Genomic DNA, 17,426 nt, shown 5'->3' on the forward strand with positions numbered 1-17,426 from the left:
AGAACTAGTACCGAAGGTAAGGCGCTTGACCTGAACGCGGCTGACCCTAGTTTGCTTCATGGTCCCCAGAGCACTGCCCAGGGTTACAAAGAGCCAGTAGCAACCCCTGAGCACAGCCTCACACTGATCTCCTCAGAACAAAATTAAAGGACCTGAGAACAATTACATACCAAACCAAACTGCTGTTTAAATACAGAGATGATAGATTCACATGCTTTAACACATGAGAACTCAAGGCATATGGCTTCAATAGCTCTGGAAGAAACCGACACAGAAATATTTTTAATTGACAACGAGGTAAATGGAGAAACAAACAAACAAAACACAACAAAAGGACTGGCAGAGGCACGACGAGACAGGACAGCAAGTAGGGAGCTTGCCTTGCACGTGGCCAACCAGGGTTCGATCCCCAGCACCCCATATGGTCCTGAGCCCGGCCAAAAGTGATTTCTGAGTGCAGAGCCGGAGTAAGTCCTAAGTACATCTGGGTGTGTCCCCAAACAAAACCGAAACCAAAAGAGAACTGGCAGAGGACATGTAAATGCTTTAGCCACACAACTGAGTCTTGACGTGGAAGCCACGCGATTACAGAAGAGAATTAAACGGCACGGCGGCCGCCACCTTTCAGAGCCTGTTGGACTGAGAGGTACGCGCCTGCAGAGACGAGACACGAGGGGCCGCAAGGGATGGGGGCTGGAACCAGCTCTTCTCCCAGCCCAGACGAGACCCCGAGCTGCCGCCCATGGACGGCTCCTCCGCTCCTGAATGGCCATGATCCCAGAGGCACACAGACTAATCTCGGAACCCAGTGGATTTTGGCAGAAATCCCTCCAGACTTAATTACTAAGATATCAGAAATCCAAATTGTGTGGATGCAATAGCGGCCGCACATCTTATCCTCTTCATCATCAGCAACAGAAAACAAATTATTTCATGACGCCTTCTTGGCAGGTCCGAATGTTGGGGGAAAATTCCAAATAATCATGGTGGGTCTTCTGTCAAAAAACTGAATGTAATCAAAGTAGAGAGTGAGTAAAGTGGAAATCATCTGCCACACTGGCAGGGGGAGGAGTGCAATGGGGTTATACTGGGATTCTTGGTGGTGGAAAATGTGCACTGGTGAAGGGACGGGCGTTTGATCATTGTATGACTGAGACTTAAACCTGAAAGCTCTGTTACTGTTCTAGCTCTGTTACTGTTCTCATGGTGATTCAATTAAAAAAAATAAATAAAATATTAAAAAAAATTAAAAAATAGTAAAATTGACAAATGTTGGGCTGGAGCGATAGCATAGCGGTAGGGTCTTTGCCTTGGGCGCAGCAGACCCGATCGACCCGAGTTCGATTCCTCCGCCCCTCTCGGAGAGCCCGGCAAGCTACCGAGAGGATCTTGCCCGCACGGCAGAGCCTGGCAAGCTCCCCGTGGCTATTCGAGATGCCAAACAATGTTACAATGTGACAGCAGGAGTCTCACAATGTTACTGGGCCTGCTCAGCAAATCGATGAACAACGGAAGGACAGTGACAGTGACACTGACAAATGTTAAAATGAAATTCAGGAAAAGAAAGTAATAACATACACTGATTTCCTCATCTTTGTCAGCGCTCAAAAGAGTCAGAAAGCTAATAGTTCCAGAAACAGAAGCATATGTATACTTAAGAGAAATTTTAAAAATAAGTAAAAGGTGGAAAAGGGCAACTAATACATTAATTTCATCACAGCTCATGGGAAAGATTCATTAAGGGAGGGAACACGGCATCAAGTCACTGTCCCTGTCCTCCCGTTGTTCATCAATTTGCTCAAGCGGGCCCAGTAACGTCTCCATTGTGATGATTGTTACTGTGTTTGGCATCTCGAGTACGTCACGGGGAGCTTGCCAGGCTTTGCTGTGCGGGCAAGATACTCTCGGTAGCTTGCCGGGCTCTCCGAGAGGGGCAGAGGAATCGAACTCGGGTCGGCCATGTTGGCCGCTTGCAAGGCAATCGCCTCACCCACTGTGCTATTGCTACAGCCCAAGGCATCAAGTCAGATTTTAAAATGTACCCACTAGGGGCTGGGAGGTAACTCAGGTACCCGTGGTCTGAATAACCCTGGGTCCAATCCCAGCACCCCATGCCTGCACCCCACACCCCAACACCATGACCTGAAGACCCCTGGATCCAGGTTCCCCCAGCCACCCCCCAGGAGGCCTCCCCACAAAAACTTCATGACAAAAAGGGGGGAAAAGCCTTCCAAGTTAGCAGAGCACACACACTCCCAAAACAAACAATTTCATTCTGCTTTTTCATTTCACCATTCCACTGCATTGCGTTTTAGCTTGCTGCCACAGTGGATGATGCCTGCGGGTCTATGTGATACCAGGAGTCAAACTGGGGCACCCAGCAGCTCGCCAGAGGTTTCACCGGGCACCTCAGACGGAGCGGGTGTCCCCTCTCCGCCCACTCCAGACGAACCCCCGGTGGCCACAAACTTCCAGAAGAAAATCCCAGGTAAGCGGGAGCAGGGACTGAGACTCCTCGGCCCCGGGGCCATGTTTAAGTGCATCACTGGCCTTGATCCAGACACTCCCAAATGAATCTCGGAATGGATCAGCTCCCTTCAGAGATGTCTCCAGACCCCAACCATTTACAATAATTTTAGAATTCCAGGAGCTCTCATGATATTCATAATCTGTCACTGTCACTGTCCTCCCATTGTTCATCGATTTGCTCGAGCGGGCCCAGTAACGTCTCCATTGTGACAACTGTTACTGTGTTTTTGTCATATCCTATACGTCACGGGTAGCTTGCCAGGCTTTGCCGTGCGGGCGAGATACTACGGCCATACCACCCTGAACACACCTGATCTCATCTGATATTCATAATAAGCAACAGAAAATTATCTAGCATCTGCCTGGGGTAGGCAGGCTTGAATGGTGGTGGGAGAATTCGAAATAATGGTGGTGGGAAAGTGTAATGGTGGTGGGATTGGTGTTGAAATATTGAATGTAATCAATTAATGTGACCTACCTTATGAAAATAAAAGTTAAAAATTAAAAAAAAAAACACCTGGGACCCCGCACCATGTGCTTCAGCCCTTTGAGGATCAGCATGCCACCTGCTTAAAAAAATTCTATTTTTGTTTCAGGACGCAGAATCTCCTGCCCCCGCGCCAGGCTGTCTTCACCGGGGCCCCTCGGAGGGGGGTGGGTTGAGTCTCCCTCCACGCCCCAAGCAGAGCCCCGGCAGCCAGAAACCTCCAGAACCCAGCCACAGCCATGCTCAAGGCCACTCTCCACACGCTTGGAAGAGCCTCACGCATGAAGGAACCAGCAGAGGAACCCAGGTACGCGGGACCCGGGGCTGAGATCTCCAAGCCTGCTCAGATCGGGACCGGGCCTCCTCCACCCACGTCCCCCATTTTCCAGTAGCCTGGCAGTCACCCCTGGCGCCATGTAAACCCACCAACGGCCGATATCCAGAGACTGTATAAAGCAAAGTTCCCAGAAGAGAGCGACCTCTTACAGTCTCGCCCACCTAAAGCAGCACTCATGTGTTCGGTTTAAACATACTTGTTTATGTTCTCTTACATACATTCTCTATCCCTCTCGGAGAGCCCAGCAAGCTATCAAGAGTATCCTGCCGGCACAGCAGAGCCTGGCAAGCTCCCCGGGGTGTATTCGATATGCCAAAAACAGTAACAGTAACAGTAACATTCCCCTGACCCTGAAATAGCCTCCAAAACGGCACCGTTGGGAAGGACGAGTAAGGAGAGGCTGCTAAAATCTCAAGGCTGGGACAAATGGAGATGTTACTGGTGCCCGCTCGAACAAATCCATGAACAACTGAATGACAGTGACACAGTGATACAGTGTTTCAAGGTCACACCCAGTGGCATTCGGGGCTTACTCCTGGCTCTGTATTTGAGGGTGATTCCTGGAGGTATTTGGGGAGCCAGATGTAGTGCTGGGGAGAGAATCAGGGTCAGATGCAATTAAGGCAAGTGCCTTAACCCCTGTACTATCTCTCCAGCCCCTGTGTGAAAGGATTTTAAAGGAAAATATTAAAAATTGAAGGCCAAGGTTGGAGAAGTTGGTCAGCAGATGGGGCGACTGCCTAGCACACCGCCAACATGGGTTCGATCCCCGGCATCCCATATGGTCCCCAAACACTGCCAGAAGTAATTGCTGAGTGCAGAACAAGGAGTAGCCCTTGAACATCGCCGGGTGTGACCAAAAAACCAAAAACTAAATTGGAGGCCAGACAAGTAACACAGCTGGGAAGGCATTTACTTTACACAAGGCTGACCCTGATTTAATCCTTGAAACATATTGTCCCCCAAGGACCCCAAGAGCACAGAGCCAGAAGAAAGCCCAAAGTACCACCAGGTGTGGCCTCCAAACAAAACAAAACTGGAAAAAAATGTGTGTGTGTGTGTGTGTGTGTGTGTGTGTTTGGACTTAAAACCAAACACATCAGTTTTTTCCAGTAAATATAAATGGGCTAAGTTTACCTATTCAAAGACAAAGGATTCATGTAAGCTAAATAAAATAACAACATGCTTTAAGAAAACAAGGGGCAGGGGCTAGGGCAATAGAACATGGGCAGCACACTTGCCCTGCACATGGCAGGGCCAGGCTGAATCCCCGCATTCCAATGTCCCCTGAGTCATGCGGGGAGGGATTCCCGAGTGCAGAGAGGGGAGTAGCTTCAGACAACAAGAGAAACCTACACAAACAGAAAGGAGGCAGAAGCTGGCCAACGTGCTTTGCACACGCCAACCTGGGTTCAATCCCTGGGACCACATATGGTCCTCTGAGTCCCGCCAGGAGTGAGCCCTGAGCACCACTGCATGTGGGGCACCACCCTGCCAAAAAGAAAAAAAAAGAAAAAGAAGAGAAAAGAACGAGACAGTTCTCTAAACATAAAACAAAGATATTCACTGAAAAAAGAACTGCATGTGCAATATGTCACTATTTTGGTAAAAAAATCTTTCAGCTAAAACATTCACATATGTACATATGATTGGTTCTCTGTGGTTACCGTGTATCTATCTCCGCAGGACTGCACAAGGCTGGCAGAAAGGTTTCCCGGAGGAGCAGAAGGCTGGGAGGCCAGGCACGAGAGTCAAGGCCTTCCTGTGCCTTGCTGAAAAGGCACCAGGTACCTGAGTCACCCTTTTCACAAGGAAATGAATCAAACTTAAGGTGGGAAGGGAGATTCCAATGTGTAAAATACCGTTTAGCACCATTCCTGGCAGGTCGTAAGACTCGCAGAGAATAAGATCTTGCCACTATTAGAATGCTACTCGGCACGCGCTTTTATTTCTTTATTTTGCTTGGTTTTGGTTCACACCCAGCAGCGCTCAGGGCTTGCTCCTGCCTCTGTACTCAGGAATCACTCCTAGTGAGCTTGGGGAATCATAATGGGATGCCGGGGGTGAAACCTGACTGGCCACATGCGAGGCCAGTGCCCTACCCACTGTAGTATCCTCCAGTCCTTGGGACACACTGCTTACTCTTTCCTTTTCAGGGTCACACTCGGCGGTGCTCAGGGCTCACTCCTGACTCTGTTCCAGGACCTCCTGCCGGTGTTCGCATGCAAAGCAAGCACCCCACCACCGTCCCATCACTGCAGCCTGGGACAACCTGTGTGCAAACTTGATTTCTTAAATGTACTTTGTAAACATTTATTCGCTTTCCCCTGCCGTGCCTTCGCCGCCACCGCCGCTGTGATGCCCCCGGCTCTCACGCTCTGGCTGCGGGACACGCTGCGGTCACTCCTAGCTGAGGGGCCTACTCCTGGCCTCAGTGCCCACCGGGCGGGGTCCTCCTTCAGTGCCACGCTTACAAGGCACTTTCAGCCAGGGCTGTCCTCAGCGCCTCACAGCTATGTCAGCTGTAAGAATTTTTCTTTCCCTTTTTTTTTTTTTTTTTTTTTTGCTTTTTGGGTCACACCCGGAGATGCGCAGGTATTACTCCTGGCTCTGCACTGAAGAATCACCCCTGGCGGTGCTCAGGGGACCACATGGGATGTTGGGAATCAAACCCGGGTCGACCGTGTGCAAGGTAAATGCCCTACCCACTGTGCTATCGCTCTAGCCCCGTGCTGTAAGAATTTCTATTCCCTAAACTTCTCAGCGAAGTTATTAGATAATTTATAAACAAACCTTCGCCATTACACGTGTTAGTGAAAGATAAACAAAAATATTTTGTATGTATGCCAAGCTACTGCCCAGAAGAAAAGGAGAGAGAAAAAGAAGGATCAAAAAATAAGGGAAGCGTGGCTTTAAGAGAGAAGATTTAGACAAGACAAAATGAAAATACACAAAGGCCAATGACTGGACTAAACTCTTCAAGTCCTCAAGCCGCTTTGTAATTTAACATGGAGCTCAGAGGATAAACTCTTCAGGAAGATCTTGACAGGCCACTAAGTTCCCTGACTGAGTACGGAAAGTAAGAGACCTTTAGAATCTCTCCTAAAAGAATACCTTGGCCTGCTAACAATTCATGCATGGAGAAAAAAGGCAGCCTTGGGAAAGAGTGGTAACACAGTGGAGTGGAGAGGACGCTGGCCTTGAATGCGGCTGACCAGGGTTCAACCTCCAGCACCCCAACTGTTCCCCCAGCACTGCCAGGAAAGTTCCCTGAGCACAGAGCCAGGAGTAAGCCCGGCATCACCGACCGTGGCCTCAAAACAAACAAACAAAAAGCAACCCTAATTGTAAAGAAGTAAGGGTCGAATGCTACCAATTACTACCCAGAAAAAGACATCTCAGAAACAAGGTAGATTTTCTCTCAACCCAACGCACTGGCACAGCCAAAAAAGACCAAGATAGATGATGAATAAACTCGTTATCGAGGGCATCAGAGCACAAGCTGAATTCATTAACATATTTTTGAACCCAACTGTATCTGGAACACGTGATGGAATTAATCAACTTACTAGAACTCGAAAAAGGACAAGCAAGAAATTAGAAAAAGAAGGGAAACCCAGCTGAGCACGGAGACGAGGGGAGGCAGAGTCAGAGGGACCCATGCAAGCAAAGCACTTGATTTCTGGCACTTAACATTCACCCCAAGCTCAACTCCCGAGCTGGTCTCACTCTGACCTTTCCTCTGGCCTTAATGATCAACCTGGGCTCTTCTCCCTCCCCGTTTTCAAAAGCACAGCCACCCTAAAGCATTCCCTCCCAAGCCCACACCCAGCCATGAGAATTCCACTAACCCATGCCTTCTCTGATCCCCTGAAACACATAAATCAGGACTTAGCTTGCTTTTAGAAAACTGAGCTTGGGGCTGGAGCGATAGCACAGAGGATAGAGCGTTTGCCTTGCACGTGGCCGACCCGGGTTCGATTCCCGGCATCCCATATGGTTCCCTGAGCACCGCCAGGAGTAATTCCTGAGTGCAGAGCCAGCAATATCCCCTGTGCATCACCAGGTGTGACCCAAAAAGCAAAAATAATAAATAAATAAATAAATAGCAGAGCTATTTCACAATAACAAAAAAAACTAGACCTGGCAGATGGGGATGTGGCTTGGTAGCTGAGCACTTGACTTGAATGTGGGAGTCCCAAGTTTGATTCCCAGCACTGAACGGTTCCCTGAGCTCTACTGGAAATGACGCCAGAGCACCAACCAGCACCACTGGGTGTGGTCCCCAAATCCAAAACAAATCAGTGAACTAGATTCAGATGACAATACGAGGCCCACTCAACCACCCTCTGTGGAACCGATACCCCGGCAAAGCCCTCCTCCCTCTCTCCCTGCCTAGGGAGCTATGTTCTTGCATCTAGCAATTTTCACCTTCACTTTTGCTTTTACATTTTTATTTATTTCTTTTTTTAAATGTAGGAGTACTGCTATTTATTCAGCCACTGATTAGCTGATTGAATTGGACATGAACTCCACTAACATTTTTATTTTTTATGAATGTATTCCTAACAAGTACATAGCACTGCTTTGCATGTCTTAAAACTATACTAATGATGGGGCCAGAGACAGTACAGTGGGTAGAGCGCTTGCCCTGCATACGGCCTACCCAGGTTCAATCCCTGGCACTACCTATGGTCCCCCCCAAGCCCCACCAGGAGTGACCCTGAATGCAGAGTCCTGAGTAAGCCTGTAGCACCTCTGGGCCTGGCCCCAAAACACAAACAAAATATTTTTCTAAACTACATTACATATGCCAGACACAGTAACAACAAAGTCTCCAATGGAGACGTTACTGGGCCCGCTCGAGCAAATCGACGATCAACGGGAGGGCCTTTACCTTTACCTTTACATTACTGACATTACACTGTATTTATAACTTCTTTTGGCTCTAAATTGTGAATGATACTTTAAGTATTAATTTCATGGCTGCCTGGTTGATCTCTCAAATACAAATTTAAAAAACATTTGCCCTGACAAAAGTGTAAAAAGCATTCGACAGTTTCAAATACAAAACTATAGAGAATATTACAAAACTACAGAGAATATAATGAACATCCGAAAACCTATCACTCCAATTTCATGTATTTTAATATTTGTCACATTTCTTTTTTCAAAAAAAAATATTAAGTGTGGGGGGGCTGGCTGAAGAGACAGTACAGGGTGTAAGGGTCAGTGGCTTGCCTCGCAGCCCACTGACCTGGGTTTGAGCCCTCAGAACCATATGTGGTTCCCCAAACTGCCAAGGGTCACTTCTGAGCACTGAACCAGAAACAGCCTCTGAGAAGCACCAAGTGTGGCCTCACGACAAAACAACAAAAATTAGGCATTAGATTACTGAATGCACAATTTCAGTGCCCAGTCCATCCCTCTCTCTCCCCAAGAGGGAATCGCTACCCGGAAATGGGTCCGAAAGCCCTCCCATCTGTTGCTATACTTTTGCGTGTTTTCATTTCTCCGTGAGCAATGTCCAACCTGGAACGTCTCGGAACCTGCTGGAAGGACGGCACGTGGCGCTCCACACCCTGCTTATCTCTCTCGACAGTGTTTTCCATCCAGCTCCACTTCTAAGCTTTTCGGATCATGAATGTAACATATGTTCCGTGGAAAACCCGGAAAGTCACTGACACTGACTTCCTCCCCCAGGGGAGTGACGGTGCCACCGCAGCCGCGACAGTGCCCAGCTACCTGGCAGGCACATGATGCTCAAGTGACCACAGGGACTCCACAAACCCTCGGGCTCCGTCAAAGCTGCAGCTTCTCTCCCTAGCCCGAAAAGCTGGCGGATCCCACTGCCTGCGCAGAGAGAAAACAAGTGACACCTGTGCCCAGTGGAACCTAAGACAGAACAAACATCCCTGCATGCCCCGTCACTCTCTTACTGAAACACCCTCGGCAGGACGGACGGGCATGCTGGCTCGTGGAGCTGGCACGGTGCTCGGGAGGACCGTCAACAGGTGTCTGCTTAATGCCGACAGAGCTGCTAAGCAAACATGGGACTGGAACGGGCCAATTTCAAGTCCAACATGTTGGCAACTGATTTGGGTTCACACACTCACTTGATGGAAGAGTTCCAGCGCCGGCGATCTGTGCTGCGTGAGTAATAATTCAGCATCTCCCACTCATTTATCAGCAAGACACTTCCTAGCTAAGAATAGGCTGGAGCATACCTGCCCAGACACGCTGGGGCCACGGTGCCCTGTCTACTATGAGATTCATTCATTGTTACCACACACACACACAAAATACATGGGCTCCCAAGGAATTCAAATGGACTTTAGTCAACTTCATTAAATGCTAAAAAAAAAAAGGAGGGGGGTTTCTTGATCTGAAAAATAAACACTTGCTTCCCAAAAGAGGAGCCAGAGCTGGCGCCACTGTGCCTGTGGGCGCAGCGTCCCCGCCAGTGTCCACACCCTTGCACTGGATGAGTGCTCCACCAGGGGGTGTCCTCCCCACCCCCGCCCTCCCACAGAGATTTTGGGAAGGGGAGGCACTAGCGGGTACCCGAGGCCAGAAAAATGTGCTATTCTGCCAAATAATTTGGAGACAGTCACGTCCCCCAACCTGCAGTGAGCTCGGAACTGAATTCTACAATCTCCGACTTGGGAAACTATTTCTTGGTCACCTCCTTCGCCCATGTGTTTCCACCACCTCCACTTGTGAGTTTACCTGATTACAAAAGTAACACATACCCAGGGGAAATAAAAACAGAAAGTGGTGCTGGGTGATGCTACTTCCAGCTGCTCGCCCATCCCACCCACCCAGCCCTCCCCACCAACCACGCCTCGTGTGAGGGGCAGAGACAATGCGAAATATCCCACGGCACGAGTCGGAGTCGGTACATCTAAACTTGCCACTCAACTCAGAACCAAGAGCTTCAGAGCCTGCTTGGTGAGACTTCTCATTTCCTGGACAGGGAAACGGAGCGTGGCGCATTTAAGTCCACGGCCCTGAAACGTGGCCCTCTCTCTGAGTAAGTGACACCACCCTCTTACCTGACTATCAAAGCCAGGAACTATCGCTCAGATCGTGGCACCTCCTTGGCACTCCTTTCCCTCACTCCCCGCCTCGAAAGATTTGCCGCGTCTTCCAGCCGTTCTGCCCTCGCCTCTTCACCACGTCTCAGCCCACAGCATCCCACTGCCCCATCCACACGCTGCAGGGGACTCAGAGCTACACTCAGTCCGCTCTTGGGTGTGACGAGAGAGCTGGGGGTGTTGAGGGGATGGAGTGCCGGGGAGCGTGTGTGTGTTGGGAGGGTGTTTGTGCCGGGAACTGGTGGGACAGCCTGGGGTTCAGAGACAGAGGCCAGAGGTGTGACACAACTGTAGTTCAAAACACTCAGGAGTTAACCCGTTCAATGAACCACTTGCGTGTCCTGACTCCCATCCATTCAAAACCGGTCCAAGTCTTTTACCTTGCAGTTTCCTAAATGCAAATCTAAGCGTGGCACAACGATCTTGTGATAAACATCAAAGTCTTAACTTGTTCTACCCTTCTGAGCAGGAAGCGCCTGGAAGATTAAGAAAGTTTGGACCTGATTCTAATAACTAGGGAGGGAGATCTGCAAAAGAGAAGCCGGAAGAGCAATGCGGAGGTGACAGCAGTCCCACGGCAAGAAAGGATTCGGGCTGACCCACGCGCGGCTGACTGGGAGCATGCTCCTATGAGCTACCAGGACTCACTGATGATCTGGGTAGGACACGCAGGGGAAGAGAAAAATAAGACACTAGGATTTGGGGGTTGAAGAACCCAGTGATCAGTGGAATCATTGAGAGAGATGGCAAGAACATCTTTGTGAGTGGGAAGAAGCAGAAACCAAGAGTTCAGACATGTTATTTTATTTATTTTATTTTTTTGCCTTTTTTTTGGGGGGGGTCACACCCGGCGATGCACAGGGGCCACTCCTGGCTTTGCACTCAGGAATTACTCCTGGCGGTGCTCAGGGGACTATATGGGATGCTGGGAATCGAACCCGGGTTGGCCGCGGGGAAGGTAAACACCCTACCCGCTGTGCTATCACTCCAGCCCCAAATTCAGGCATGTTAAATGTGAGACGCCTTAAGCCAAGCGGCACTGTACTCATCTCTCTGTCAATGGGACCCAAGACTTTCCTCAACAGTTCTGCATGTTTAGCTGCCAGATTACTTGGGAACCTGTTAGGAGCTTAATTGCTCAGGTCCCAAGTCAGACCAGCTGAATCTGAAACCATGGCACTGGGGTCTGGCCATCTTTGTGTGGTGGGGGTGGGGGGACCCCGTACAGTGTTGGGGATGGAAGCTGGCTTCCCGCATACAAGCACATGCTCCCACGGAGTAAGGGACAGGACAGTGGAGACCAGACTGGGGTTCAAACCCACCTGGCCCCCAGAGCCCCACTAAGAGTAATTCCTGAGCACAGAGTCAGGAGTAAGGCCTGGGCATCGCCAGATGTGGCCCCAAAACAAAACAAACAGCAACAAAAGCACGTGCTCCAGCCCTTTCAGTCTCGGCAATCTTTGTCTTAAGGAGATGACCTATGAGTGTTCACCAACATTGAAGAAGCATCACTCAGAATCGTCTTCACCACTGATAAACAGCTGATGGCCACAGCAGCCTTGCACTGGTCTCTATGACTTTACCAACCTGCTGTCATGTTCCATAGGCGGTTCCTGTCTCTCCAGGACTCACTGGAGGCTCTCTAGGACAACGTTTCTTTCTTTCTTTGGTTTTTAGGCCACACTGCAAAATCTTCAGTGCTCAGAGATCACTCCTAGCAAGCACAGGGGACCCCAAAGGGTGCCGAGAACCAAACCCGGGTCAAGGGCCAGGCAAATGCCCCACGTGCTGGGCCGTCTCTCTGGCCCCCCGATAAATCTTTCTTAATCGTGGGGATGAGTATTCCACTGAAGCCACATGTGAAAACTGCAAACACAGGGCAGTGGAGGAGGTGGTAAGGTAGGAGATTCGACTGCTAACCGCCATGAAACGGGACAGAGGAAGGTCAGAAGGGCCACTCTGAGAGTTTGGTTTCGGAAAAAGGTCAAGAAACATTTCTCGGGGCCGGAGCAATAGCACAGCGGGTAGGGTGTTTGCCTTGCATGCAGCCAACTCGGTTTTGATTCCCAGCATCCCCTATGGTCCTCCCGAGCACTGCAAGGAGTAATTCCTGAGTGCAAAGCCAGGAGTAACCCCTGTGCGTCGCTGGGTGTGACCCAAAAAGCCAAAAAGAAAAGAAAAAAGAAATACTTCTCTAAGCTATTCAATTTTTCAGATCTCGGGTGGTTCCCAGTATGGGCGGTTCCATCCCTTGGGCGGGCCAGAACAATCCAGGGCCCAGCAGCATCAGGGGTAACTGGGGGTGCTCTATCTGTTGGCTTAGAGACGTAAGATTTGGGGGGAGAAGGCATGGAGTGATTTTTTTTTCTAAAAAGGAGGAGTAGATCAATTAAGCTTGGAGCCCTCTGAGGTCAGCCTACATACACAAGGTTCTTCAACTAGGCTTCATCCAGTTCCCATATGGGATACCAAAACTGAGCCCGGCAAGCTACCGAGAGTATTGGATATGCCAGACACAGTAACAACAAAGTCTCCAATGGAGACGTTACTGGGCCCGCTCGAGCAAATCGACGATCAACGGGAGGGCCTTTACCTTACCTTACTTTAAAACAAATCTCGTTATATGAATGATTATCGGAAAACGTTTGATTTACATGCCTGTACACCCAGGCATATGGTATTAAAGTTTCTCGGATGTCAATTCCATAAATACCCAGAGGAATACATACGAAGCAGAATTCTCCGTAATGCGGTCTCCAGAAGCACCTTCAAAGACTCAATGCCACTGGCCAAGAAAACAAAAGCAAAAATAAAACAAATGGGCTCACAATCAAATGGAGATGCTTCTGCACCACAGAACAAAAGATGACAACCAGCAACCGCAACAGAAAATTAACCCCATCAGAAACAACGGAAAAGGAGATGGACAGACACTTCCTCAAAGAAGATGGTACACGAAAAAGCGCTTCTCATCACTTACCAGGGAAACACAAAATCAAAACCACAACAAATGTCACATCCCATCAGTGAGGGTGGCACACGTCAAGACTGGAAACAGGGCTGGGAGGGTGTGGTGGGAAGACTGTCTTTTATTGTTGGTGGGAATGTCGTCTAGTTCTGCCTCTAAGGAAAGCGACAGGCAGAAGTCTCACACAGGTACTACCAGAAACTCCACGTTCCTTGCATCTGCCCCAAGAGCATGAAAACACGAATCTAAAAAAGTATTCGCACAGCTACGTTCATTGTATGCCATTCACAACACTGAGATCTGAAACGACTCAAGTGCGAAGAACAGATGAGGAGAATTTTTTTAAAAACTGTGGCGTGTAGACATAACAAGATCTACTCGGATAATAAGAAACGATGAAACCCTGCAGTTTACTGCTCCGGGAGTGGAACTAGAGGACGCCATGCTGAGCAAAGTGAGTGAAAGTGGGACAAATACCAAAGCATCATATGTATGTGGAGGATCAAAACATAGTGAAGGAATAAAAAACAGTCAAAGACAGTAGACGCTGAGAGCTGGACTACAGAACTGGGGGTGGTGGGGTGGGGTTGAAAGGGGAGCTAGAGAGAGTGGGGGGGGGCGCTGACAGCTCAGTGGCAGGTGTGGTGTAAACACTAAATGCCTGAAACATCACTATTAACAGAACTGGAAATCACGTGCCTACATTTATTAAATTTCCCCCCCCTCAGGAGAAGGCCAAAGAGATATTTCCATAGGCTGGAGAGAATGCTTTGCATGCTGGAGGACCAGCTTTAATCCCCAGCATCTCATGGTCCCCCAGGGGCTTCCAGAAGAAAAACCCCTGAGCACTGAGTCTGCTACGAGTAGCCCCTGAGCGGCGCCAGGTATGGGCCCCAAACCAAACCAAACTTCGCTCACATGGAAAAGAGTGATAGTTCAGTGGGTAGGGCATTTGCCTAGCAGGTAGCCAACCAGGATTCGATCCAGGGCATCCCATATGGTTCCCCAACCCCTGCCAGGAGTATTTCAAAGTGCAGAGCCAGGAGTAACCCTTGAGCATCACCAGGGGTGCTCCACCCCCAAAGAAGGAGTTAAGGTGGACAAAGTTGAAGACGCCCAATCTAACTCAAGGGGGAGAAACATAAAAATAGAAGCTCCCATGATCACAACTCTTGCTTTTGTAAAAGTTAGTATTAAAGTTTGTATCACTGCATTGAATATCAATCCCACATAACCCTCTGTACATTATCTCATTTATTTAAAATTTGGGTCTTTGTTGATTGTGATAGCAGTGGGGTTTTGCTGATTTTTTGTTTTGGGGCCTACACTGGCGGTGCTCAGGGCTTACTCCTGGCTGCGTTCCAGGATCACTCCTGGTGGTGCTCATATGTGGTAGTGAGGCTCAAACCTGGGTCAGCCACATACAAGGCAAGCGTCTATTGTTTTGGTCCTTTTTTGTTTCGGGGTCATGCCCAGGAGTGCTCAGGAGCTACTCCCAGCTCAGTGCTCTTAGATCATCCAGTGCAGGGTACATCAAGCCTGGGCTTCCTGCAGGCAAACCCTGCACAATACTACTCTCTGTGCCATTTCCTCAGCAATGCCCCCCACCACCACATTATCTCATTTAATTGTCATAACGACCTTATTCTTTCGTAGTTGGGGAGAGGATTTTGGGACACAACCTGTGGTACTTCTGAGGGTGGGGGCAGTAACTCCCAGCCATGCCGGGGGTGGAACACAGGTTGGCCACATGTAAGGGCAAAGGCCTACCCTCCCTCCCCATAGTATCTCGCTGGTGGCCTTAAGGTTAAGACAACCTTAAATGGGGCCTTCTCTGTTCCCATTTTATAGATGACATGACTGAGGCACAGAGGAGTAACTAAATTACCAGTCACATACCTAAAAAGCAGCAGAGTTGCAACCTCGATCTCAAGGTTCCAAAGCCAGGATTCTTTTGGTTTTTTCATTTGGAGAAACCACTGAAATTATAACATTGTAGGAGTCTAAGGTGTACAATGCGTTGGTCTGATCTGCTTACACAGTGTAATATGATCACCACCATAGCATTAGCTAACACATTATCATGTGTAATTTATCACATTTAATTACCGTTTCTTTCTCGTTTTTTGTGTGTGGTGAGAACAATTAAGATTTAGTCTCTCAGCAACTCTAAGTTCCCGATACAGTGTTGCTGACAATAATCACCAAGCAGGCGTTATTCAGCTCCTGGCTGAGCTTCCAGGGCCTGCGCCCTCTTAACCACAAACGTACTTTATCACCTCCTGTCTTCACACAAAGAAGGCAGACAGACAGGGCACTTTAACTGAGAGCACTTAGAAAGACGCTTAAATGCGTCTACTTACTCTATCACCCAGCAATCCCATTCCCACATATAATCAAAAGAATGGAAACCATACGTCCACACAAAAACTTGTTCGTGTATGTTTATGGCAGTGTTACTGTCACACTTGTTACTGTGTTTGGCATCTCGAATACGTCACGGGGAGCTTGCCAGGCTCTGCCGTGCGGGTGAGATACTCCCGGTAGCTTGCCGGGCTCTCCGAGAGGGGCGGAGGAATCGAACTCAGGTTGGCCGTGTTGGCCGCTTGCAAGGCAGACGCCCTACCCGCTGTGCTATCGCTCCAGCCCCATGGCAGTGTTATTCACAATAATACAAAAACAGAAAAAAAAACCCAAATGTCATCAACTGATGAAAGGATAAAATAATGTGTAGACACACCACGAATTACCATTTAGCTGGAAAGAGGAACAAAGTGCCGATACACACTACAACATGAAGAAGCATTAAAAACGGTGTGCTTGGGCCAGAGAGATAGCACAGAGGGGAGGGTGCGCGCCTTGCACCTGGTGTCCCAGGTTCGATCCCTGGGACATAACATCCCATATGCCCCCCCAAGCATGGCAAAGAGTAATTTCTCAGTGCAGATCCAAGAGAAACCCCTGAGTATCACCAGGTGTGCCCCTCCCCAGCCCCCAAAAGAAAATGATATGCTTAATATGAAAAATTTCACAAGATACCTCATATCAAAGTTTTCTAATTATATGAACTAACCAGAATACATAAACGCATAAAATCAGAAAGATTAGTTGGAGAGAAAGTGGAGTAGGAAGTTAAACCTAATGGACACAAAGTTTCTTTGTGGGATGATAAAATGTTACTAAATTCTTGAGGGGGCACTGGGGTTCTTGGGGAAGGAGGAAGGTACACTGGTGACGGTGTGGAGTTGGAATTATGCGTGTGAGGAACTGTCATTAACAGTACGATAAATCACAAAACCTCAGTTGAAAAAACAAAGTCACTTCAATTGCACAAAACCATATATACTATGGACTAATATACTTAAAACTACTGATTCGCACATTTTTACAGGTTACATTTTTATGGTGTGTTAATCAAAACTATTGTTTTAAAGGATGTTTAGGGCTAAGAGATTGCTCAAAGGGTCGCGTACATGTTTTGCAGGTGAGAGCCCAGACCTGACCCTCAACACTGAAATGGCCCCATAAGTACCACCAGGGGAAGATTCCAGTCTAAGTATAATTCAAAAACCACTCTGGCCCCCACTCCCAGCCCCTCCCCAAAAATGTTTATTTGATTTTTCACCTAGAGTACTAGCAAATAGTCTGCTTGCTGTCTTTCAGGTTGTTGAATGGAAATCAAAGAAACCGAAAGTAAGTCTTCACCACAAGAATACCTGCCTTTCAGTCTGCAAGAGAGAGGAAGATATGCTTCAAACAGCCACAGTTGGGGGGGGGGGGGGGGAGGAGGGAGGAGGGTGCCTTGTCCATCCAGGAGAAAGCTTTTCTTCACTAAGACCAAAAGAGCACCAATGCAACAACTCTATTCTTGAAAAAATGCCGTAAGCTTTCCCTTAAATCAAAACAGTTTCCAAGTCAAAGAACTCTCCTTTTCTCCTGTAACCAGAGGCTCTTGGGGCTTCCCCACTACGATGTACACAGCCCAACAATAATTCTCTGACAACTACT

At 48.5% G+C, this 17,426-nt stretch overlaps 1 protein-coding gene across 1 annotated transcript in view; it reads right to left on the reverse strand.

The window, feature by feature from the left end:
* TBC1D22B (TBC1 domain family member 22B) overlaps positions 1–17,426 on the reverse strand; it is a 78,846-nt gene that overhangs the window by 57,186 nt on the left and 4,234 nt on the right. The gene's annotated exons all lie outside the window — the stretch shown is intronic.

This window comes from Sorex fumeus, unplaced genomic scaffold (genome assembly GCF_029834395.1).
Source record: "Sorex fumeus unplaced genomic scaffold, SorFum_2.1 ptg000123l, whole genome shotgun sequence".
Lineage (NCBI taxonomy): Eukaryota > Metazoa > Chordata > Mammalia > Eulipotyphla > Soricidae > Sorex > Sorex fumeus.